The sequence below is a fragment of the Amphiprion ocellaris genome, chromosome 13, assembly GCF_022539595.1.
Source record: "Amphiprion ocellaris isolate individual 3 ecotype Okinawa chromosome 13, ASM2253959v1, whole genome shotgun sequence".
NCBI lineage: Eukaryota > Metazoa > Chordata > Actinopteri > Pomacentridae > Amphiprion > Amphiprion ocellaris.
The window spans coordinates 36,493,001-36,518,044 of NC_072778.1; the positions used below are offsets into that span (position 1 = coordinate 36,493,001).

At 40.6% G+C, this 25,044-nt stretch overlaps 1 protein-coding gene across 5 annotated transcripts in view; it reads right to left on the bottom strand.

Annotated features, from left to right (window-relative positions):
- The window catches only part of frmpd3 (FERM and PDZ domain containing 3), a 92,620-nt gene extending 83,656 nt beyond the window's left edge, over positions 1-8,964 (bottom strand). For all 5 annotated transcript variants that reach the window (XM_055016622.1, XM_023265731.3, XM_035946183.2 and 2 more), the window contains exon 1: positions 8,486-8,964. The gene's annotated coding sequence lies outside the window, so the exon portion shown is untranslated. The remainder of the gene's footprint in view (positions 1-8,485) is intronic.
- Positions 8,965-25,044: the final 16,080 nt, after the last annotated feature.

Sequence of the window (25,044 nt, forward strand, 5' to 3'; positions counted from 1 at the left end):
ACGCTATGAGAAGGTCATTAGTAACTTTCACCAGAGCTGTTTCTGTGCTATGATGCACTCTGAAGCCTGACTGAAACTCTTCAAACAGGCTATTCCTTTGTAAATGTTCATATAATTGATTTGCAACTGTTCTTTCCAGAATTTTAGAGAGAAATGGGAGGTTGGAAATTGGTCTATAGTTGGCTAAAACATCTGGATCTAGAGTGGGCTTTTTAAGTAAAGGTTTGATTACAGCAACCTTAAAAGCCTGTGGTACATAACCTGTTACTAGAGAGAGATTAATCAGATCTAACATTGAGGAATTAATTAAAGGTAAAGCCTCCTTGAACAGTCTAGTTGGGATAGGATCTAAAAGACATGTTGATGGTTTGGATGTAGAAACTATTGAAATGAGTTCAGAGAGATGTATGGGGGTGAAAAATTCTAAATATCCATCTGGTCTTACAGCCAATTCTAAAGTATCTGTACTCGATGATACATCTGTGACATTTGCAGGAAGGGCCAGATTAATTTTTTCTCTAATCGTAATAATTTTATTTGTAAAGAAGCTCATGAAGTTGTTACTGCTCAAAGCTAAAGGAATACAAGTTTCAACAGAGCTCTGACTCTTTGTCAGCCTGGCTACAGTGCTGAAGAGAAACCTGGGGTTGTTCTTGTTTTCCTCTATTAAAGATGAATAATATGTTGTCCTGGCATTACTAAGAGCTTTTTTATAAATTACTAGACTTTTTTTCCAAGCTACATAAACTTCCTCTAAATTAGTGGAGTACCACTTCCTTTCCAGCTTTCGGGACGCCTGCTTTAAAGTCCGCAGCTGGGAATTATACCAAGGAGCAGGTCCTCTCTGCAGGACTGTTACAGGAGCAAAATAATGCCTAGAAAACAGCTTGGGGTTTGGAGGGTTAATGCACCTGATAAAGCTTTTTATGAGCTCATTTCTGTGCAAAAAACAGACACAGAAAACCATTTCATTGTATATTTAAAACGCCGTGAAGATGCTGGTCACAAGATGGCTTTTGGTTTTCACCAAGGAGTGCAAAACAGCTACTGTAAACACAAACACAATACACAACAAACATACACAAACACAATACACAACAAACATACACATACACAACACACAACAAACACAACTGAAAAAAACTCATCTTAGAGAAATATGTGGGTCTGGCTGCAGTCTTGTTAAATCATACATGGAGCAGTAATACAATAAATCAAGTGCATTTTTGCAATATAATGCAAAACTATGTGCTAAATTCCTTCAAGCGATTTAGAAAACAGATTTTTCTTCTTGTATTTTTTTGCATTTTGTCTTTTAAGTTACTCTGCAATGTTGTGGCATGAGTGGTCTGCTTGGTTTGTTTCTGTTTCTTAACTTTGAACTGCTGGTTATTACAATGCACTTTAGATAATGCTGCACTTTTGACTGATCGCATTTGTAATTTAATAGTATTTATCTATTATTAATCAGAATTTTGTTTGTAATATTGATAGAAAATGAGCATCACTGAGCACATAAAGGGACTAATCATCTCTGCACGACAGAGGAAAACTGTAAGGTCCTCTGTTCTTGAGTCTTCATTTCTGCCCTCCATTTTGTGACAACAGTACTGTTGTTAAATGAGTTTGTTATTGCCGTACAGCACAGTCCAGAGAACAAGAACAAGTGATGCCTTTGCCCAATTGCACTGCACCAAAATCAGTGAAATGCTATCACTGGATTTAAACCATGAGTGAAAAATGAGACTGAGTTGTTCAATGACATTTCTGTAAATAAATGGTTCAGTTTTGTCTATAAGCAACGGATAGAAATAGTAGTAACTATAGTAACTATACTAACTATCTGCTGAGACTCCTGTGCTCATGCTTGATGCTGTTTATATAACAGATTCAGTATCTGTTTGATCTGCTGAACACACATCTCTATCTTATACACAATTAAATACTTGCTGCCTAAACCAGACAGAAAATCTTGTGTTTTCTCCCAGACTCAAAAAATGTATTAAAAGTGGTGCCTTGTGAGTCAAGCAGCGGGGCCACTGAAGGCTGTGATTTAGAGAAAGAGCTGCACTCGCTGGCGACGCGATGGTTCCACTTCACAGAGCCATGTCTGCTTTAAGAGTGATGCAGTTTCATTTCCAGCAGCTTGTTAGCAAATGCTCCACATTATTAGCAATAGCGTCCTCAGAGCTGCACCTGAGACACAATTAAAACACCACAGGACCACTGACTTTGGGAATGGTCTTGAGCCATTCCCAAAGTCATCCGAGGTTGTTGGATGACAGTGAAAGGCTATTCATGCAATCATACTATTTTTTAAACTTCACCTCAAAATGCTTGAAATGAGCTGTCAAAATCTACTTTCTGGCACCTGTCGGAGGCTGTTTTCTCCTCTGCAGGGGAAAAATAAAGATCATCAATCATCCTGTGCTCTTGTGCATCGTTTTGTTTTTTTTTTGTCTCTGTTTTTCTGACTTCTGGAATATATTGCTTTATCATTTTCTGCATATTACTTGAAGACAGACTATTAACTCCTCTATCCAAACTCTAAATATAGTGAACATTTGGATAATTGTATCGGAGAAAGAAGTAGCAAAGGGTTTCAGAAGGATCTGTTAAAGCTTATTTAATATGTATCACAGTTGTGCTGTTGATGTTTGCTTCCTAAACGCACACTTAACATGAACTAAGAAGAATCTGTGTTAAGGTCCAAAGTACTATTCAATACTGAAAAGGGTAAAACTGCAACCATTTAAAGCTTGTAAGAATAATATTGTTGTGCAGTTTCCTAGAGCTATTTCAACATTTGTATGTCATGAAACCAGATTTCATGAAGAGGAAGAAGCAACACAACAGAGAAGGAGAGAGGTGGGAGATCAGGGTGATGGAGAGGGAACGTGAGCGAGTAAGAGAAATCCATTAAATTCTGTTGAAATATTAAGTAAATATTTCTATCTGTTCTCAAACATGTCTCCCATTTCTTTGCCGAAAGACCTACTGTACTGAAAGATTTAGTCCATTCTGTATTTCTGCACATGTGGACATGGGTTGTGGAGTAGGAGAAAATCTCCTGATGGTTTTTTAGTTTGGTCTACCTCACTGATCTGCTCATTTCCCAGCAGCACCTGCACTCTTTCCTCTGTGCATAGCTGTCCCCTCTTGCTATTTTTCTAAAACTCTCTTCACCTGTGAAATTGATTTTTTCTCCTTTTTTTCAAGGCAGACATATCTATGGGAAAAATACGTTTTTTCATTTGACAAATGAAATGTACTGAGAAGCAAACTTAATGAGATGATAACCTCAGAAGAGTTGGGATGCCGACTGAACCTGCAGAAAACACTGCAGCCATCTGTTTTCCTCGTACAGCTGCAGAATAACTTGGGCTGATGCAAAGAATTAAATGGAAATTCTGTGATGCTCTACCATGAAATGTTCTGGATACTTTAAAGCAGGCTGTGGTTCGGAACATGATACCACCGTTAATAAAGTAATTATGGCCCTCGGCTATGTTTGTACCCTGTGAAACAAATAAACTCATCAGCGTGATTCCGGCCGTAATGATTGTGCTTTTACTTTGTGCACGTGTGTGTGCTTGCAAGTAAAGCATGCAACACTATAATTGTGTGAGAGAGAATGCAGATATTCTCCCCAAAGACTGTACACAAGTCCCAAAAGATTTTTAAGCCCTAGCTTTTTCACCATACCAACGCTGCTATGGATGTGAAGCCTCAGTTTTCGGCCAAAGTGCTTTTGCAGTCAGAATGAAATTTTTTCCTTGAGCCATTTCCTGCTCCACATGCTAACAGCTAAAGTGGAATGCTATAATTACGGAAACATTAACAGAAAGTAGAGGGTAAGAGAGGAGCTCAGAGAGACGGAACTGCAAAGATTAGCACTATCAGCCATGTTAAATGTGTCACAAAATAACATGTAGTTATGTTCAAGTGACAATCCTCAAGCGTTTTCTGTAATATGAAAGGAGCAAGGAGGATGTAAGGCGACGCCGTCATAGTCTGTGCAGAGGGGAGTTCAGGGTGGATGGATGAGTCAGCAGAACATTCAACAAGGTAGACAACAGCTCATTTTCTATTTCACACAGTCAGTAATGGCCACAGTCACAGTGGGGATCTTTAATCCCTTCATGTTAAAGATTCTGCATTTTAGGATGTATAAAATGACTGCTTTGAATTAGAGTTTGTGGCTGATAAGGTTTTTCCCTAAAAAAAACAAAAACCTGCTAGAAATGTTTAAAGTTCTATGTATGCCTTGTCCCTTGTGGAAGATCGAGAACATATAAATGTGAAAATATCTTTTTTTTTCTTTTTAGGTTTTTCCATAATATAGGACGTCTCCTACATCTCTTAAAGTCCATTCTCAGTGTTTTCGTGCAGTCCGGGCTTCACATTTTCACTTCCCACTTGTGTAAATTGCCTGTTGACTTTCTAGGCAACATTTTGCCTTACTCATTACCGTGCAAATGTTGTGATGACAGATAAAATGTTTATCACTATGATAACTTTTCAGAGCTGTAAAAATGCTGGCATCTGATAAGCCTTCACACTCAGGGATGTGTTACTCAAACTGTATCTCCTGGATCATATTTCATGTGTCATCAGTACCTGAAGAATGTCTCCCAGAGCTGTTTTTGGTCGGAATGCAGGTGAATCCGCAGCTATGCTGTGAGAATGTTGCAAGACTATGAGTTGCTTTAAGCTACATGCCAATGTCAAAATGTACAATTGTGTGGGGAAAAGATTGTGAATCCACTGTCTCACCCATTGAGCCAGAGAGCTGATCATTGCACTCACATATGTTACCATCCAGTGTTCAAAGTCTGGTTTTATTTTAGCATTAGCTGCAAATGTTTTTATCTTCTTTTTCCCAGTTGATAGTTTGGGATCCGGGCCAAGTTAAGTAACGACTTCACACTGCACTGCTCTTCTGCGGAGCACTAGCGGGATTCTCAGAAATGTGCTGGCACAAAAGACCAATTAATATGCATGTTGTTACTCAGATATTTATCGCCCCAGTAACACTGCCAGTTTATTACTGTGGTTGTTTTCTCTCTCTCTCTGTCTTGTATGTATCTGAGTTCTGGCTCCCAGCTTTACGAGACCGGTCCTCGGATGCAGTAGCAGAAACAGCTGGTTGTCAGGGGTGACCACAAGAGAGAATGAGCGAGCATAACAATCATAGAGAGAGAGAGATTTATTGTGCTGTCCTGCAAAACTGAAGATGCTTAGGAAGGATTGAATCAATCAATCAGTCTATCATCTATCTATCTATCTATAGTCTATCTATCTATCTATCTATAGTCTATCTATCTATCTATCTATAGTCTATCTATCTATCTATCTATAGTCTATCTATCTATCTATTGGCTGCTTATTTAGTCTATTCTTTTGAAATACAAAAGGTTTCCATGGGAAAGTTATACTCTACATGATAAAGTGACCACCGGGTGTGCGTTTTTGGTATTATCCAACAAATTAGACATCTGACAGATCAAGACACTTCATTAGTCTGATGCAACAAACCTATTAATTCAATTTAACTACAAAGATGAGTGCTCATTGATTTGTAACTATGCTGTTAATTTCAGCATAAATAGAGATATTAAAAGATAAGTAGAATAGTAAAAACCGTATACGAAAACCTCGGATGTCTTGTCTCTTAGGAGAGCAAAACAAATTTTACCAATTCCACTAACAACTGTTGCCTTTGTAGCCAAATCCTGCAGCTGTATGTCAATGAAATCAAAGCAGTAGTGTCTTTTCAAAAACACATAGAGATACCATTACACTGATGCACAGATCGTCAGTACAATGAATCCAGACAGTCTAGTTTCCTGACATGACTCCATGACTACATATTTGATCTGTGGATTTGATGTGCTGTTAAGCATAGACAGAGATGTGATTATATTTTACATTGCAGGAAGGAGTAAAGGATTGTTTTGTGGTTTTTTTTTTTGTTTATTTAAAAATTCAATCAGTGTAAACATGTCACCCAAGTGCATGGAGATATAAGCTTCAGGAGACTGGGGTTGCACAGACAGCATGTGCATGATCAGTTCATTGGTGTTTTGGCCTTTTCATCAGATTGGATCACAATAAAGCATAAAATATCACCAGGCTTATCCTTAAACTCCACTCCACATCATGTGTTTCAGATCCTGCAGGGGCAGAAATCACTTTTCCCTTCAGTGCTGAAGACAGAGATCAGTACTTAGGTTTAAAAATCAACTCCAGCAGGGTAAAGCGTTTTGTGTGAGTGTGCCGATTCATGTGCATCTCTGGGAGTGCTCACGTGTCTTGCAGCAGAGCCATCCACTTGTGCCTAACTATCAAGCGTAAAGTGTTTGTGCGACTGAAATAATGGGTGTTGTTTCCCCTTATTAAATGGCCTCTACTGTAATTGGTGTAATCTGCAGGTTTTATCTAGTGCCAAGTCTGTTCTCATACTGTGCTTTTTATGTGCCTCTGCAGAGCTGCCAGCCTGTGCCAACTGGTCCTCCTTACATGTACATCAGACCTCGCCTCTTTGATGCTGATTGGATTCTGAAAGCATGTCCAGGATGGGTATTTTGTCCGTGGCAGTCCTGTTATTCAGAGCGTCTCAATGAGCCATATTATGAAGAGCTTGGTAAGTTTGTGAGCTTGGGCGAAGGCTGCATCACAAGTTGTGTTTATTTGTTTTACCCTAGAACCTTGGGGTACAACCTACCCTACAACCATCTCTAATGACTAAGCAGAAGTTGACAGTGAAGATAAAACAGCAGCTCTGACTGCAAGTACAATGTACAACCAGATCACAGAAAACATTTCTGAGCTATAACATGCTTGTGCTGGCATATTATACATTTAGAAATCTCAGAATATCAATAATTCATCAAAACATTGGAGTTTCTGAAGCGAAAGTTGTCTGATGATTTGTCCTGTCCGCCAGTGAAGCTTGTGTGTGTATTTACAACCATAAAAGCTCTCACAATCAACCTATCCATGCATTTTCTGCAAAAAAGAACACCTAATCAGCCTCAGACATCCACTCCATCAAATCAATGAGCACTCATCTTGTGGTCTAGTTGAGTGACATTTAGATAGATGCTGCAATATGGCTTTCAAAATCAACCTTTAAATCAGCCACCATCCATTCCGAAACATGCTGTATAATGGAAAATATTGATATTTTTTGGCATATGTTGAATGCACTGCCTCCAGAATTAATCATGGCATTGAAGAGAGTGACTGCTGGGCCTGCCTCACTGCTCTCATTCTCTTCATTTTCCCCTGTCCGGTGTCTCTATAACTTGCCCAGCCACATGATGAGATCAGAGAAGCCTAGTCATCTAAGTAATGGATTTCTTTCTGTTGATTCCTCCTGGGTCCATGGCCCTGCATTCAGTGATGTATGCTCCATGCAACGGCACTGGACAGCTCATCTCTCTCAGCCACAGGCACCTCTGCATAAGCCCATTCACCCAGAGCCAATCTGTGAAATGCACTTTGGGGCTGCTGCTACCCCGCTCACAGACATCCACAGAGAAAGAAAAGCACTGTAACCATTTTAAAGTCATGTAATGGATATTAGTGGAAATTTGTGGGGAAAGATCCTCCACTGCTGAGGTTGTAAACTGACCTTTTCGCTTGTCTGCAGGGGCAGCCGCTGAAAAGTCTCTATGCTGCAACACCAACATTTCATCTTTAGTAATGAGTGTTAATACTCATTTTCACTTTCACCCCAGTCCCTTGGGTTTCTCCCCCAACTTTCACCCTCCTTGGCTTGATTTAACACCACATTCACACCTATGGGCTCTTCCTGCTCTCCAACTTCAGTACGCACCATTTCTTCAAACTCTTCTGTGGCATTTTTGCAATGTTTCTTCAACATGAGCACTTTTAGCTACACACCGTGAAACACAGCCTGTAGACTTTAATTGAAAAACTGGCCAAATGTGGAGTGTTGGATCACAAATGAAGCAGTGAGGAAAAATGAGGTAGTCAGGAAAAACAAAGCCAAATGGTCTCCCCCCAAAAAACAGCACAAGCCCAAAGAATATGGCACTCGCATAAATTATACAAAATGCCATGGACTTTCAGTCACTCTGCTGTCTCGCTTCTCTTTTTCCCTCTTTCCTGCTGCCTCCCTGTTGTACCCTCTTCATTCCCACTGACATTCCCCAGACGTCTGATGGATATCAGACCATGTCCTCCAGGAGACATATTCCATTATTATGCTGCCACAGCGCTCATCCACAGACCTACCTCCCCTCTAATCAATAGCCATGCAGCACAGCAGGCACGCAGAAACAAGACACACACAGAAAACCCTCAGTCAATAATCAAACCAATAGTTGAACACTGATGGGAATCAAAGAAATTAAGTAATCTATATCTCAGACGACACATAGCTGATTCCTTAAAGCTGATTCCTTCATGTCTGCACAAATCAATATAGACGGAGATCCAACAGAGCAGCTCTTACCTGCGTTACTCTGTGGTGGTCCTCCTCTCAAGCCGTGCTTGTTGAAGACCCTCGGTCTACACAGTAATGCCCTCCTATATGGGCATGCACTGTGGGGCAGATCAGAGCTCTGCTGTCTCTCTGTTAGCGTGGAGAAGAGGAGGAATCAAGGATCAGAGTCCTCCCAGCCAGCAGCCCCATCTAGCGCATCTCCTTGTGTCTCCTGCTCTCCCGGGTCATTCCAGCCAGCCCCTCAGCAACCGCAGAGCCAGGGAGCGAGCGTTCGGGGGGGATGGGAGGTGCTTAGAGGACTGAAACGGACATGGAACGGCGAGCAAAGCACCTCCTCCTCCTACATGTCTGATTGCAGCCAGTGGACATGCTACAGCAGAGTCTCTGCTTCCACCTCCTGTTTTCTCCCCGTACATGAGTATTTGTGTGTGTGTGCATTTTGTGTGTTTGCGCATCAGTGCTGGCTCCTCTCTGTATCTGTTCCCTCTCTGTTCATGCTGCCGGTGGCTGCTGAGGCAGTGAGAGAGAGAGGAGAGCGAAATGTGTGGGAGCAGGGGAGGGACAATGGCAAGGGAGACTATGGGAAAGGCTGGTTTCCATCCTGCTTCATGTGTTGGTATCAGTCAATCAGGGATGTGTGGCTCAGTTAATGAGTCATTCATACCTGTGCATGTCTTTGTGTGTGTGACCCACAAAAAGAGAGAAACTGAATACCTGTGCATGTCTTTGTGCGGATGCACCGGTTGCAGAGCATGCATGGTACCATGGTAGGGTTAACGTAAGATTGTCTTTCTCACGTTTACTGTGCAACATGTTTAGGTATGTCCTGTTCTGACGAGCATGTCTGAAATTACTGAGAACTTTACGGTGCACGCAGAGCCGAACATACAAATCAGGAGCATCTAAATGGCAGGTGAGGAGCTCCTCAGGCTATCAGTATATCAACAGCCCTGAGAATCTACAACCTTAGCAGGGTACCTGCCTCTCTGAATGCCCAGAGGAATGATATATCAAACCTAAACACTCTGAGGAGAGGACTGCAGGAAAGCCCCTGCAGTGAAACATCCCTCCAAAAAAGAACTGAAAGGCAGGAGGGTCATTTGATTAGAGAGAGAAATAGGAAGGGAAAGGAGAGAAAATGAGACAGACAAGAGGTGAAATGCTGAGGCGCAGTTTCACTGACAGTGCACTGTGTTTTGTTCTCTAAGCATGCTGTCTGTTGTGCTTTGACTGCCTCAAGAATTAAAGAGAGAGGCAGAAGGGGATAAAATGAAGAAGAATGAAGATCTGGAGATAGGAGGGAAGGCCTTTGAAATCGACAAAGAGAAATTGCACGAGAGAAAGGGAAAAATGCACGCTCTGAAACATTTTTCCTTCTGATAAAAAGCAGGGGCATTTACACAGCTCAGCAGGAGCATACTAAACAACCTCTTCATCTTTTTCTTTTTTCTATCTTAGATAAATCTTTCCATATCTTTGCATTTTCTTTAACTATGCTTTTGTCTTCAGCAGAATCTCTCAATTTCTCTCTATTTGTCCTCCATGCAGCTTGAAACCAGGATTCACGCAGAAATAACTGAGAAAAACCGTGCTTATCCTGGTTTACTTGAGAGAAAAGAATACTGACAATATCTCGGCATCTCTGCAAACTGAAAATGTCTCGACAGAAAATCAGATGTAAAACAAGGGGGGCAATTTTAGCTCCTGAGGTCAAGGGTGTAGTTGCTTTTTTCAGAGGAATATGACACCTATTGTTGAACAAATGATGTTCAAACACACAGCCTTTATGTGCAGGTTGTGTGTTTGAACTACTTGATCAAGTATCCAAATGTGTTGAAAAAGCCGACCATTTCCTTTGGATGTACTTACTTTTCGCCATGACTATACTTGTTGTAAGCAGTAGAAAGGCTCTCCTGGCAGGATGTTCAGCCTGAGACAAGCTTACGTGCAGTATTATGTGACAGGACCGAGAGGATGGTCTAATTGCGACGTCCCATATGGACTCACTTCTGGCTTTATTTGGTAACCACTTCCCTTTATGCAGTGCAGCTCTTTCTACATCCTTTGTTTGTTGTCCTGCCACACTTGATCAGATTTCCAGTCAGTCACCTCAGTATATTATGCATAGCTGCTCACTACTCAGTTGGCAGATTGTCTTTGCAGTCTCTGCAGTCACACTTTCCAGTCTTCCTTGTTGATTTCTTGTGCATGACCATTGCATTTTTCTGACTCTGTAAGTTTTGTTTCATTGTGTGAATATTTGCCAGTTTTTCTGCCTTTTTGGCTGCACTCTGTATTTTTTGCCTTGCTGACTGCCTACTAGTGTATGAACTCAAGCTTGCTCTGTAAACTTTGGATTTTGAACTTTTCCTTGCTCATGGTTGATTTTAAATCATTCTCTGGTTGTCACTCCACTACTCTGCTCCCTAAATCTCTACATCAACTTCCTGTCTGATCCCTGCTTTAACCTGCTCTGTTCCAGAAACACTGAGTTTCCCAGATTCACCTTCATGACCAATCACAACCCACAAGAGCATATTTTATGGAGCACTGAAGCCAGGCTTAGGGTTCTCTCTCAACAACAACAACAACTCTCTCTTGAGAGGGAAATCATGGGTGTGAAGAAACTGAAACAGTTTAAAAATGTACTCACAATCAGCCCATTGTAATTCATCCCACAGCAGAGCTTAGAGCAGGGAAGGTCTTTGAAATCGACAAATACAGGCCCAATTCTTCAAGGGAAACAGTTCTTCACTGACCTGGGGTCTGCTTTTGAAAGCAATTCCTGACGCTTGGCTGTGTTAATCTAACTCGGTAATCTGCTGTTAAATCAGGCTTTAAGAGTGAGCTGAGGCAGTGACTGAGGCAATCTTGTGGAGAAGAATCAGCCTCGTGGCATGTGTGTAGGGGTAATTATGCATGAGGAAGATGGTTAGTACTGCGTTAGATGTTGGCAGAGGACTAACAGATGGTAATTCCCTCTCAGTCCTGCACTCCTGGCATATGGAGTCACAGGAGTGCCACAATAAAATATAAATAAATAAATAAATAAATGTGGAAATATAAAGTGAAATAAATTAATAAATAAATAAGGAAATAATTGTGGAAATATAAAGAGAAATAAATAAATATATAAGGAAATAAATGTGGAAATATAACGAGAAATAAATAAATATATAAGGAAATAAATGTGGAAATATTAAGAGAAATAAATAAATAAATATATAATGAAATAAATGTGGAAATGTAAAGAGAAATAAATAAATAAATATATAAGGAAATAAATGTTGAAATATAAAGAGAAATAAATAAATAAATGTGTAAATATAAAGAGAAATAAATAAATAAAAAGGTAAATTTTGTCTGTGCTTTTATTAACTAAATGTACCACATTACAGTAACACAACACACTTCAGCTGTTTACATAAAACTCAACACAAACATTGTTAGCTTAATGCTACGTTAGCTTTAATCAGGCTACGACTGAACAGCTAGCTTGATTAGCATCGCTAATTCACATTAAAGCTAATATTTACTGGATGCTAACTCTCTTCTCTGGTCAACCCACACACAAATAAACTCCATCGACATCTGGAGTGTATGGTACAAATTATATCTGACACTACAGGTGTCTATAAAGTGCATTAAAACCGGCACCAATAAGAAAATAAACATTAACTTACTGAACTGTCAGAGCCCTTTCAGTGTCTGCTGGTAGAATCAGCTGAAGCTCCACGGTGACATCACTTGACTTCAGCCTTGCTAGGAGCTGCCGTCAGGCAGGAATCCTGTGATCAGGTACGACTACCCACCTGGACAGAAAGCCCCGCCCAGAGCCATTTGATTGACAGCTCAGTCCACCAATGAAAGCAGAGTCTTTTGTCTTTGTTTTTACTTGGTGGACTGAGGAATGACAAAAGGAAAAGGCAAATGCAAAACGGAAAAGACAATGACAAAATGGGGGAAAAAAAGAGAAAGGGAAAAAGCAAAGACAAAAAATTTCCTTTTTATTTACTTATTTCTCTTTATATTTCCACATTTATTTCGTTATTAATTTATTTCTCTTTATATTTCCACATTTATTTCATTATTTATTTATTTCTCTTTATATTTCCACATTTATTTCTTTCTCTGTATATTTCCACATTTATTTCCTTATTTATTTATTTATATTTTATTGTGGCACTCCTGTGACTCCATACTGGCAGACCTCTGGATTACAAATTTGCTGGTATCTATACATTTGTGCACACATATTACCATCTGCCACACATACTGATGTGCTCTGGCAGTCTCAAAAATCCAGTTTAAAGGTGCATTTTACCCCAATGCTGCACTTTTATTTTCAGCAGCTGGACGAGAAATACAAAAATCCAGCAATCCTCAGCAGGATTATGGAACACAGAAGGACCTTTAGGCTTTTGAAAAATCCCTTTTGCATTGGTCTTCCTTCAGTTTTACAATAAATACCCATGAAGTCTGCAGTTAGCGATGTTAGCCATCAACAAAGGTGAATAAGTCTCACATTATAATAAAGCATCAGTTCTGCAGTTATGACTAATAATAAAGCTATTAATATTGGTGGAATGTTTTGTCATTTTTTAGCAAGTCTTAAGACAAAATTTATATCTTCTGCAAATAAATTGTATGTCTAATCTATGAAACAGAATCCACTACCTCAGCATTCTCTACAATCTGTCTGCATCTGGTGCAGTGGACAAAGCCAATTTCTTTGTTCAACAATGAAGTTTCGCCGCTGGTCGTCTACGTGGTGCACTGCAAACGACGTTGGCTTTATAGACAATTGGAGCTCTTTCTGGGGAAAACCTGGTCTGATTAGGAGAGACGGCATCCATCCCACTTTGGCTGGTGCAGCTCTCATTTCTAGAAATATGGCTGATTTTATTAGAACTCCTAAAGCATGACAACCCAGAGTTCAGACCAGGATGCAGAGTTGTAGTCTTCCACACCTCTCTGCAGTTTCCTCTCAGCTGTCACCCTCCAGTAAATCACTTAGCTTTATTGAGACTGTGTCTGTCCCCTGACCACCAAAATTCAATAAATTAAACAATTCAAAAATAAACAAAAGACATAGTAACCATAAAAATCTAATAAAAATTAATACCACTATTTCAACTGAGCGAAGAAACAGGACAATTAAATGTGGTCTGTTAAATATTAGATCTCTCTCGTCTAAATCTCTGTTAGTAAATGATTTGATAACTGATAACCAGATTGATTTGTTCTGTTTGACTGAAACCTGGTTGCAGCAGGAAGAATATGTTAGTCTAAATGAATCAACTCCTCCTAGTCATACTAACTGTCATGTTCCTCGAATCACGGGCCGAGGAGGAGGAGTGGCAGCAATCTACCTCTCTAGCTTAAAAATGAACCAGAGACCTAAACCTAGTTACAGTTCATTTGAAAATCTTACTCTCAGTGTCTCTCATCCAGATTTAAAAGCTCAGAAACCAGTTTTATTTGTTGTTGTATATCGTCCTCCTGCTCCTTACTCTGAGTTTTTATCTCAATTCTCAGATTTTTTTTTTGATTTAGTGCTCAGTTCAGATAAAGTCATTATTGTGGGTGACTTTAACATTCATGTTGACGTGGACAGTGACAGCCTTACGACTGCTTTTAATTCATTATTAGACTCAATTGGGTTTTCTCAACATGTAAAGAAACCAACTCATAGTTTTAATCACACCCTTGACCTCGTTCTGACTTATGGCATAGAAATCAAACAGTTAACAGTATTTCCCCGGAACCCTCTTCTTTCTGACCATTTTATGATAACATTTCAATTTACAACAATAGATTGTATAGGAGTTAAGAATAAATATCATTACAGTAGATGTCTGTCTCACAATTCAGTGACTAAATTTAAGGAAATAATACCCTCTCTATTTAGTTCAGCACCACTTACTGATATAATGGAAGGGAAATATTATAATTTTACCCCCACAGAAGTGGATTATATTGTTAATAATGCTGCAGCCTCACTGCGTACAACACTTGATAGTGTTGCACCTGTAAAAAAGAAAGTTCTATCTCAGAGAGGACCTGCTCCTTGGTAGAATTCCCAGCTGTGGACTTTAAAGCAGGCGTCCCGAAAGCTGGAAAGGAAGTGGTACTCCACTAATTTAGAGGAAGTTTATGTAGCTTGGAAAAATAGTCTAGTAATTTATAAAAAAGCTCTTCGTAATGCCAGGACAACATATTATTCATCTTTAATAGAGGAAAACAAGAACAACCCCAGGTTTCTCTTCAGCACTGTAGCCAGGCTGACAAAGAGTCAGAGCTCTGTTCAACCTTGTATTCCTTTAGCTTTGAGCAGTAACGACTTCATGAGCTTCTTTACAAATAAAATTATTACGATTAGAGAAAAAAATAATCTGGCCCTTCCTGCAAATGTCACAGATGTATCATCGAGTACAGATGTTTTAGAATTGGCTGTAAGACCAGATGGATATTTAGAATTTTTCACTCCCATACATCTCTCTGAACTCATTTCAATAGTTTCTACATCCAAACCATCGACATGTCTTTTAGATCCTATCCCAACTAGACTGTTCAAGGAGGCTTTACCTTTAATTAATTCCTCAATGTTAGATCTGATTAATCTCTCTCTAGTAACAGGTTATGTACCACAGGCTTTTAAGGTTGCTGTAATCAAACCTTTACTTAAAAAGCCCACTCTAGATCCAGATGTTTTAGCCAACTATAGACCAATTTCCAACCTCCCATTTCTCTCCAAAATTCTGGAAAGAACAGTTGCAAATCACTTATGTGAACATTTACAAAGGAATAGCTTGTTTGAAGAGTTTCAGTCAGGCTTCAGAGTGCATCATAGCACAGAAACAGCTCTGGTGAAAGTTACTAATGACCTTCTCATAGCGTCAGATAATGGACTGGTCTCTATACTTATTTTATTGGACCTTAGTGCAGCATTCGATACAATCGACCACAAACTTTTATTACAGCGACTAGAACATTCTATTGGCATTAAAGGGACAGCACTGGACTGGTTTAAATCCTACTTATCAGACAGGTTGCAGTTTGTGCATGTCAACAATGACTCTTCTGAGCATACTAGGGTTAATCATGGAGTTCCTCAGGGTTCTGTCTTAGGACCAATACTGTTCACATTATACATGCTTCCCTTAGGCAATATTATTAGGAAGCACTGTATTAATTTCCATTGTTATGCTGACGACACTCAATTGTATTTATCTATGAAGCCAAATGAAACTAATCAGCTAGCTAGACTGCAAGATTGTCTTAAGGACATAAAGACCTGAATGACCTATAATTTCTTACTACTAAATTCAGACAAGACTGAAGTCATTGTATTTGGCCCCAGAATCTTAGAGAATTGCTTTCAAAGCATATAGTTACTCTGGATGGCATTACATTGGCCTCCAGTATTACTGTGAGGAACCTCGGAGTTATCTTTGACCAGGACATGTCCTTTAACTCGCACATAAAACAAATCTGTAGGACTTCCTTTTTCCACCTGAGAAATATTGTGAAAATCAGGAACATCCTGTCTCAGAGTGATGCAGAAAAACTAGTCCATGCATTTGTTACTTCTAGGCTTGACTACTGTAATTCCTTATTATCAGGTTGTCCCAATAGCTCTCTGAAACATCTACAGCTGATCCAAAATGCTGCAGCCAGAGTACTGACGGGAGTTAGCAAGAGAGATCATATTTCTCCTATACTGGTTTCTCTTCATTGGCTTCCTGTTAAATCTAGATTTCAAAATCCTTCTTCTGACATATAAAGCTCATAACAACCAATCTCCATCATATCTTAAAGACCTGATAGTACCATATTATCCTAGCAGAACTCTTCGCTCTCAGACTGCAGGCTTGTTGTTCCTAGAATCTCTAAAAGTAGAATGGGAGGCAGAGCCTTCAGTTATCAGCTCCTCTCCTGTGGAACCAGCTCCCAGTTTGGGTTCGGGAGGCGGACACCCTCTCTAATTTTAAGACCAGGCTTAAAACCTTCCTTTTTGACAAATCTTATAGTTAGGGCTGACTGGGGGACCCTGAGGGGGTGAGCTGGTGTTTTCATTTGCAAAACTGACTTCCCCTCTTGACATCCCTTTAGTTTGCCCCTAGTTATGCTGCTATAGGCCTAGGCTGCTGGGGAACCTCTCTTGATGCACTGAGCCCTTCTCTAACTACCTATGTATTTACTATATATACCATTATTGCATTACACTCACTCTGTTTCTTCCTGTGTCCTTTCTCCGAGTGTCTCTGGTCCCAGAGCTGGATGCTTCAGATGTGTGGCTGTGTTTTATGGTCCTTGTGTCCCACCCCCCACCTCTCTATCTCTACCTCTACACCTCTGTCTCTACCCCTCTACCTCTTCCCCTCTACCTCTATCCCTCTATCTCTACCTTTCTACTTCTTCTGTCCCTCTCAACCCGCCCGGCCAGCAGCAGATGGGTCCCCCCACATTAGAGCCAGGTTCTGCTCGAGGTTTTTTTTCCTGTTAAAAGGGTGTTTTAATTGCCACTGTCTCCTTAGGGCTGCTCTGGGGGTCAGGCATATGGGTTCTGTAAAGCGTCTCGAGACAATTTGACTGTAATTGGCGCTATATAAATAAATAAATTGAAAATTGAAATCGGCTTTGTCCACTGGTGTGGAATTTTTATACTCTGTTCTGCCCACACAAGACATCCAAAACATGTAGCTGGACTTTGTTTGAAGTTGGGCCTTGGATAATCCATACTAGAAAAAACTTTTTAAAAGTAAATGTTTTCATCATATAATCTCCACCCAGTAGATTTACATGTAATGTGAATGTGGTTAAAACATAAACGGCAGTAAATCAGTCTGCACTGATGTATAAATTAGAATCAGAGATTGATATATCTGTCATTCACATCTGCAAATACTGCATGAGCACCTCGTTCAATTTCAATAAATCTCTGCAACCATCTAATGGGATCAGGCCATGTTTTACTGATAAATCTGCTGAGACGTCCAGCGCCATTACACACTGTGTTTACCTTGATTAAGTCACAGGCAAATGACAAGGCTGCTACAAAACAACAATGCACACCTCTGCACACCTCACAGCGGTGGGTTATAACTCAGTATGCTGCTTGTTCCTGAGGGCAATGTAGGATTAAAGGGGGTCATCAATCCTGAGCGCTGTTGCCTTCTTTCACACTTTCTTTTAAACAAAAGTGACATTTCATGTTTTGTGCCTCTAAGATGGAGTGCAGGACTTTTGCATATAAATTAACATCCTTTGTGTTCCAGCCCTTACCAGATGACTTCACACATTGCTGATTAAGCCTGTCAGGGCCAGGTAAATCTCTGTGGTTGGAGTCTTTTACTGATCAAGGCAAGGTCAAGGCAACTAATTCACAAGGACACAGGAAAAGACGACAGCGCCAAGAGAGCCCAAGCATGTTTCCAAGTGCATTTACATTAGGTTATTTAATCATGCAATGCGCTGCTGATGGGAGTTTGCCACAGATGGTGCATCGCTGCAAAGAATTGTGGGACCACATTATCTCTATTATTATCTCGTGTATCCCCTTAAAAAGGACATACGGAGGGAATCATTCATTGCTTCAGCATGTAGATAATTTGACCAGTTCTAATATGGCTTCCACATTATGGTCATTTCACTTAGTTTGGAACCTTCCTAAGCAGAAAAGACTGAAACACCTGTATTTTACAGTATACTACCAGTGATTAATTAGCAATGATTGTTTTACTGAAGAAAGGAGAAACTGTAGCAATGGAGATGGAGTAGGCTATAGCAAAAATATGATGGAGACTATGGTGGAAAAGCCTAGAAAGCATCCAAGAAATGTTCCAGAAGAGGGATTCTGCACTCTTCTGCATTCAGAAGAGAGATTACAGGAGCATGATCAAAGACAAGGAACACATCATAAGCACATGCCAACAATGTTTGTTAAGGGGAGACAAAAGTTCCACACTGCAAATGCTGTTGAGATATCCATAGTAATATGATGTGACCGTGGTGGCTCAAGATACAGTAGTGTTATTACTAAGCTACCTTCAGACTGATGGGATCATGTCTGCGATCTTTTAATTAGTCAGCTAAATTTGTAACCTTGATCTTGGAAAGCACCTTGGATAAACATCTGTTGCTTTTTATGTGACTTCAAAGACATATTTTGTAGCTCAGTACATCACTCTACTAATTTCCAGTTTTTCTGGGCTTGACACACAGCTGTTTTGGTAGGACATGCACCTCTGTGTTATACATAAAGATACAGCACTTAACAGAGTAGATCAGACAAGCCTGGCTTACCTGAAACACCAAGAATCATAGGTGTGCCCCACTCTGAGGCTGTTTTTGAGCAGTTAAGTGCTTTTTGAGTAATTGCCGCAGTGTCCAACAGCCTGTATAGACTGCAGATTTATTAGCGCTCACTGGGACTCTGTACTGTACATGGCACAAACAAGCTGAGATGATGAATCAGATGATGACATATCAACCACACAGTTATACAATTACAGTCAGATGGCTAAAAAGACACACATTCAGGCACTGCATTGATTAAATTAATAAAGACAGAAGTGATGAAAATAATATTCATCTTGACAGTGTCAGTTCCACTAGGGGGAACAGTTTGCCAGTTTTATGTGATCATTTGTGGAGGTTCTGTTATGACTTTGTAATGGCTGATTGGTTTGGACACAACATTCAACATCTGAATGTTGATGAACGTCGGTAAAACCATTGCACTACTTCCAACAACAAAGCTGATGAACTGTGGGATACGTTATGCTCTGACACACTGCTTCACATCGTATTAAGACAAGTGTGCATCAAACGTGGGTTAATTATACTGCGTGTTGCGATTTTTCCATCATGGAGCTTGCTGGTCTCCCTGTAGGTTCATCAATGTCCACTTAAGGTGGGAATTAGGCAAGACTCCACAATTTAATTTCACACCAAACTCACAGTTTCCTCAGAATGAGTACAGCTGCAGGAGAGAAATATCTAGAAGTTTAAAATGAATAAATAAATGACTCCACAAGAGTTTGCATTTCAGTGAACTGACTAACGGAGCGACAGAGTGTAGCCATGACTGTTTTTCTCTGCTGTGTTGTTAACTTCACTGCCAGAAAAGAATCTCACTTTCAACATCTGCTGTGTAATCTTTGACAGCCCTGTCCTTCTGTCATGTAGCCACAGCTCCTGCAAAGATTCTCTGAAGAACTGCTGAAGAGAGAAACAAACAACTGAGTGTCCACTTGTAAGAAGAGCTTTCCAAAAAATAGCCACCAATAAAGCTGGCAGTGAGGGCTTCATACAGGATAGAGATCAGAGAGCTGCAGTCTGGACCATCAATAACCACATATGCAGAGATTTAAAAGCACAGTCTGACTGCAGATCCAAACCCATCGATGAAGCTGTGCAGAATCACAAAAAACAGCTCCAGAGATCCCTGAATCTCTTAAAGAACAAAGCGTAGCTCGTTAAGACAGCTAAAGGGAAGTTTGATGATCTCAATCTTGTGCTTCTACAAGTGGAAAGAGTCCAGCATCACACTCTGCAGAATGATCCACAGCATTAATAATATGATAATGTCACGTACAGTAAGATAAGATAACATAAACTTTAATGGTCCATCACTGGGGAAATTCACGTTACAGCAGCTGGATACAGATAAGGCAGAAAGAAGCACAAGAATTACAAAAAGTACAACAGGACTAAAAAATGTAAAGACATGATAATCAAAAAAGGTTTCAGAGACAATATACCAGGCATGATGAATCTGGATATGTATATTATGGCATAGTGGAATTTACTTATGGATAAGTACAGTTATGATATGGTGATTTTACATATGGATATGTACACATACGACATGATGAACTTATATATATAGAGGTATAACATGGAGGATAATGTACCCACAATTCTGTTATTGCAGTCAAAACAACCAAACAAAAAACGTTATTGGTGGAACACATGAAAAAGACAGTGTTGTGTCTTTTTGATTGATCTGGAGGAGATGTAAAGAGAGAACATCAGCCAGAGTGGTAAAATCAGTATTTCAGCTTTGCTTTGCTGCTAACATTTACTGTATGTATGGACTTAGAGCAGTTTTTACCTCGCTGCATTTTTACTTTTACTTAAATACTGAATTTTGAATACTTCTTCCACTACTGGGAACAAGATAAGAAGACGGCCTCCCAAACTCCAGAGATTCTGGACTCAAAATGCTGCTGTTCCTCCTCTCAGATGTGAAGAAGAGACAGCAGCCTCCTGGAAACCCTGAGCACCACAAAGATTAAATCTGCTGCTTCTCTGGAACAGTGGAATGGAGCACATAAATGTGGTTAGTAAGAGTGGAGGTCCTTGATCTTTTTAGATGTGAAGTCCGGCAGCTTCACGGGGATGAGGGGGAGGCGTGTCGCAATTACATGTCAGCCACATGTTCCAGCCAAACATCTATTTTCAGCCATTATTATTCACATGTGCATTTGTTCTGTGTTTTATATCATTATTCAGTTGTTAAAAGGGTACATTCATCAGCTGTCCTGTAAATGTGCCAGTATCTTCTGTATCTGTTATTGGAGTGCTTGTGCTCAGTAAAAGTACAAAGTGGTGGAGGAGCCATGCCAATCAGGAACCTGAACATTTGGCAGGTGTCACTGTATTTCATTAGATTTTCCCAACCAAACATGTCATATTTGCCAAGAATGTTGCAGTGAGGGAAGTGTTTGGTATTCTGTCCAACACTTTGAGAATTTGCTTGCACAGAGAAGTGCTGAACCTGTTGTAATACAAGTATACTAGTTCTTTCACATGTAGTTTTGCTCTTCAGGTTTTAGCAAATCCGTTGCATACTTAAGGATTAGCCAGGTTGTATTGGGCTATTTAAATAACTTTTTTAACTGCTTTGTAATTAGACATGTAGCTGTTGAACAAATAATTGAGACAGATTATATCTGTTCTTGTCAGACATGTGGCTTCTTTCAATGATAGGCTCAGATTCACAGCACGGACTTGGTACACGGTTTACATTTACGTAATACTTTTATTTACAAGCGCTTTACAGTGTTTCTCATTCACCTGCTCACACATTAATGGTGGCAGAGCTGCCATGTGAGGTGCCTGCCTGCCTGCCTGCCTGCCGTTAAAAGCAACTTTGGGTTCCGTGTTTTGCCCAGGGATGATTTGGCGTGTGGATTGAACCGCTGAACCTCCCTTTACAGCCGCATTATCACCTGAATCAGAGGAGGAGGAGGAGAATTAGTGGCAAAGCAAAGTCTCATTTTATGTGTTGTGGACTTAACCCTTTTAGCACTATAATACTCATTTCCTCATTTTCTCATTTCCACTCATTTCCTCCCTCTCCCCACACGGCACTCTGTCATTACCGTAATGCATGTAATAGCACCAGAAAGCCCCGTTTCACAGCTTTCAGGGGCAGTTTGAATTATTAAAATTGCACGAAGTAGCGAGGAGTTACAGTAATTTGAAATACACATGCGCTGCTGTGTCACCGGTGATCCCTGTGGTTTTAAAAGGGTTAAAAGCTGCTTAAACGTGGGATGTTACTGAGGTAAATATTATCTGTGGGGCTTTGGGTGCTAAGACATGATAGAAAATGAAATGAGGGACATTTTCAAATAATCTGTACGGACAGATAATTAGAGCTCAGGGTTATTTACACAGCTTCAGCATGGTATAAAGACATACACCAGGGAAATTAAAGGATTCAGTCAAACTTTAGTTTTCTAGCAGGAGCCTATAATGACTCCATTACAGTTTACATCGTGTTTTATTATGGGACATTTTTGTTGCTTTCCTTTGACTTCATTTCCTTCTTCATTTATCTCTTCTTTATTTCTGTCAGTGTACTGCTCTCTGATGGCACTGGAGTTGATCACTGCAGTAAATTTTCTCATTTTTTCATGTCCACTTTTGCCATTTGTTTGGTGCAGGTCTATTGATTTCCAGCAGCAGTACAAGGTCCGCACTGCAAACTTCTTTTTTTTTACTTTTGGGTTTTTATTTGAATAAACAAAAAAAACCTACTCACAAATGGAGCAGAACACGTTTGCCTTCCTTACAATTTATTACGTGAATGATTCTCACAAACATGCAGCTGTACATATACAGGGGGTGGTCATCAAGTTAAAACAGGTTCACAATAAGTTAGGGATATTGTGAGGTCCTCAGTCGATTTCATACATAAGGTGTTTGTTTCACTTCAGTGATTTTGGGGATAGGGAGGCAATTGTATTAGGGTGCTAGACACACCTCATTTTGTGTTTTCCATGTAATGGTGTCACTGTGTACAGTGCACCTTACATATTGGGGCCAATACCAAAAAATACAAAAAGACAACCCTTTTCAATGTGGCATCAATTTCAACATTCTGGGGGTATAAAAAGCTGGTATTGTCAGTAAGTCATTCCCAGTTCATCATTCAAGCAGCCATGAACACACGACGTCACTTAACGGATGTGCAGCGCCACCTGGCCATAGCGCGCCTTCAGGACGGTAGAAGCCAGTCAGATGTTGCTCGTGAACTTGGTGTGTCTCAAAGTGTCATCAGCAGACTTGCAGCAAGACACAGAACTACTGGCAGTGTTTGTGACAGGCCCAGGAGTGGAGCCCCACGAGTGATGGACCGCAATGATGACCAGTACCTAAGGACCTATGCACTCAGACACCGTTATGCAACTGCCACACAGCTGCAGGCCTGTTTATGAGAAGTGAGGGGTACTAGGGTTTCCAGACAAACCATTCGCAACCAACTCCACCGCTTTGGCCTGAATGCCAGACGACCGTTGCAGGTGACTCCACTGACACCAAGACACCGCTGTGACCGGTTGCAGTGGGCACAAGACCATGTGACCTGGACAATGCAGCAGTGGTCTACCGTCCTGTTCATTGATAAGTGTCGGGTCACCTTGCACAGAAATGATGGTCACCAGCGTTGCTGGAGAAGGCAAGGTGAGCGATACACCGAGGTCAACATGGTCCCCAGGGTTCGCTTTGGTGGAGGAGGTGCAACAGTCTGGGCAGGCATCACCAGTCAGCGCAAAACAGATTTGGTGATTGTAGATGGCTCAGTCACTGCACGTTCTTACCTCAGAGACATCATAGAACCCATCATCATCCCCCAATTCCGCCACCACACCCCCAACTTCCTGTTCTTGAATGATAATGCTCCACCACATGGTGCCAGAATTGTCACAGCTCGACTTCAGGAAGTCGGAGTGCCTCATATGGTATGGCCAGCAATGTCCCCTGACCTGAACCCCATAGAGCACGTCTGGGACCAGCTGAAGCAGCGACTGGATGCTCGTACCCCACCCCCACATGACCTGGCAGAATTGCGTGTAGCACTTGTGGAGGAGTGGAACGCATTGCCTCAGAACAACATCATGAGGCTAGTTAGGAGCATGAGACGTCGCTGTCAAGCTGTCATTGCGGCAAATGGTAGAAACACCTGCTACTGACTTTGTCAATTTTGGTTATTTGGGGCTATCTTTGTTATCGTGTAAATTGTTGGGGTAATAAATACTGCACTAATGAAAATGGTGCTTCTTCTCATTCATTAATAGTAATATCAAAGGGAACTGTGACTTATTTCATTAAAATTCAGACCAAATAGGAAAAGCACTCATGTAAATAACAATATCCCTAACTTATTGTGAGTAGTGTAAGTAGCTGCGATGGTTCATGGAATTGGAAGTAATGTAAAAGAGAGATTTTTGGAAAGAAGAATACAAAAAAAGTTATGTAATGCTTCAGACTACAACCTGCAGATTACAGTGCAGCTGTTATACATAAGAATAGGCAGATAGCAATGTGGTTTTAAATAGAATATTAAATAAGTTGTGCTGTAGACATTATAATACTCAGAAAATACTGCATTATTTTTTCAAAATAGATACACAGGAGGGTGTTCTATGTGTATATTGATGGAAATGATGGCAACAGTAATAGCAAAAGTGTTTTTTGGTCCGATGTCAGCTCCATCCATGATCAAAAAGAACACAGAAGAGCTTTCATGTCCTCTGTTACCCTCAGATCAAAAGCTATTTAAGAGGTGGATATAACCTACATATATCCATCCATCCATGCATTTTCCTCCCCTTATCCAGGTGATGTCATGGTGGCAGCAGGCTAAACGGGTCATTCTAGATGTCCGTCTCTCCAGAAACTTTTCCCAGCTCCTCCTGGGGGACCCCGAGGTGTTTCCAGGGCAGATTAGATATGTAATCCCTTCTTCTGGGTCTGCTCCCTGTTGGGCGTGCCCTGAAAACCTCAAAGGAAGGCGCCCTGGGGGCTTCTCAATCAGATGCCTGAACCACCTCAGCTGGCTCCTTTCACTGCGCAGAGGCAGCAGCTCTGCTCTGAACTCCCTCTGGTTGTTTGAGTTCCTTGTGTGAAAGGCTGAGCACAGCCACCTTTTACAGTTTAGCCTGTACCGTCCATGACCTCGTTTTGGTCGATACCCAGAGCTCATGACCGTAGGTGAAGGTTGGAACATAGATCAACTTCCGACTCAGCTTTCTCTCCACCACAGCAGTCTG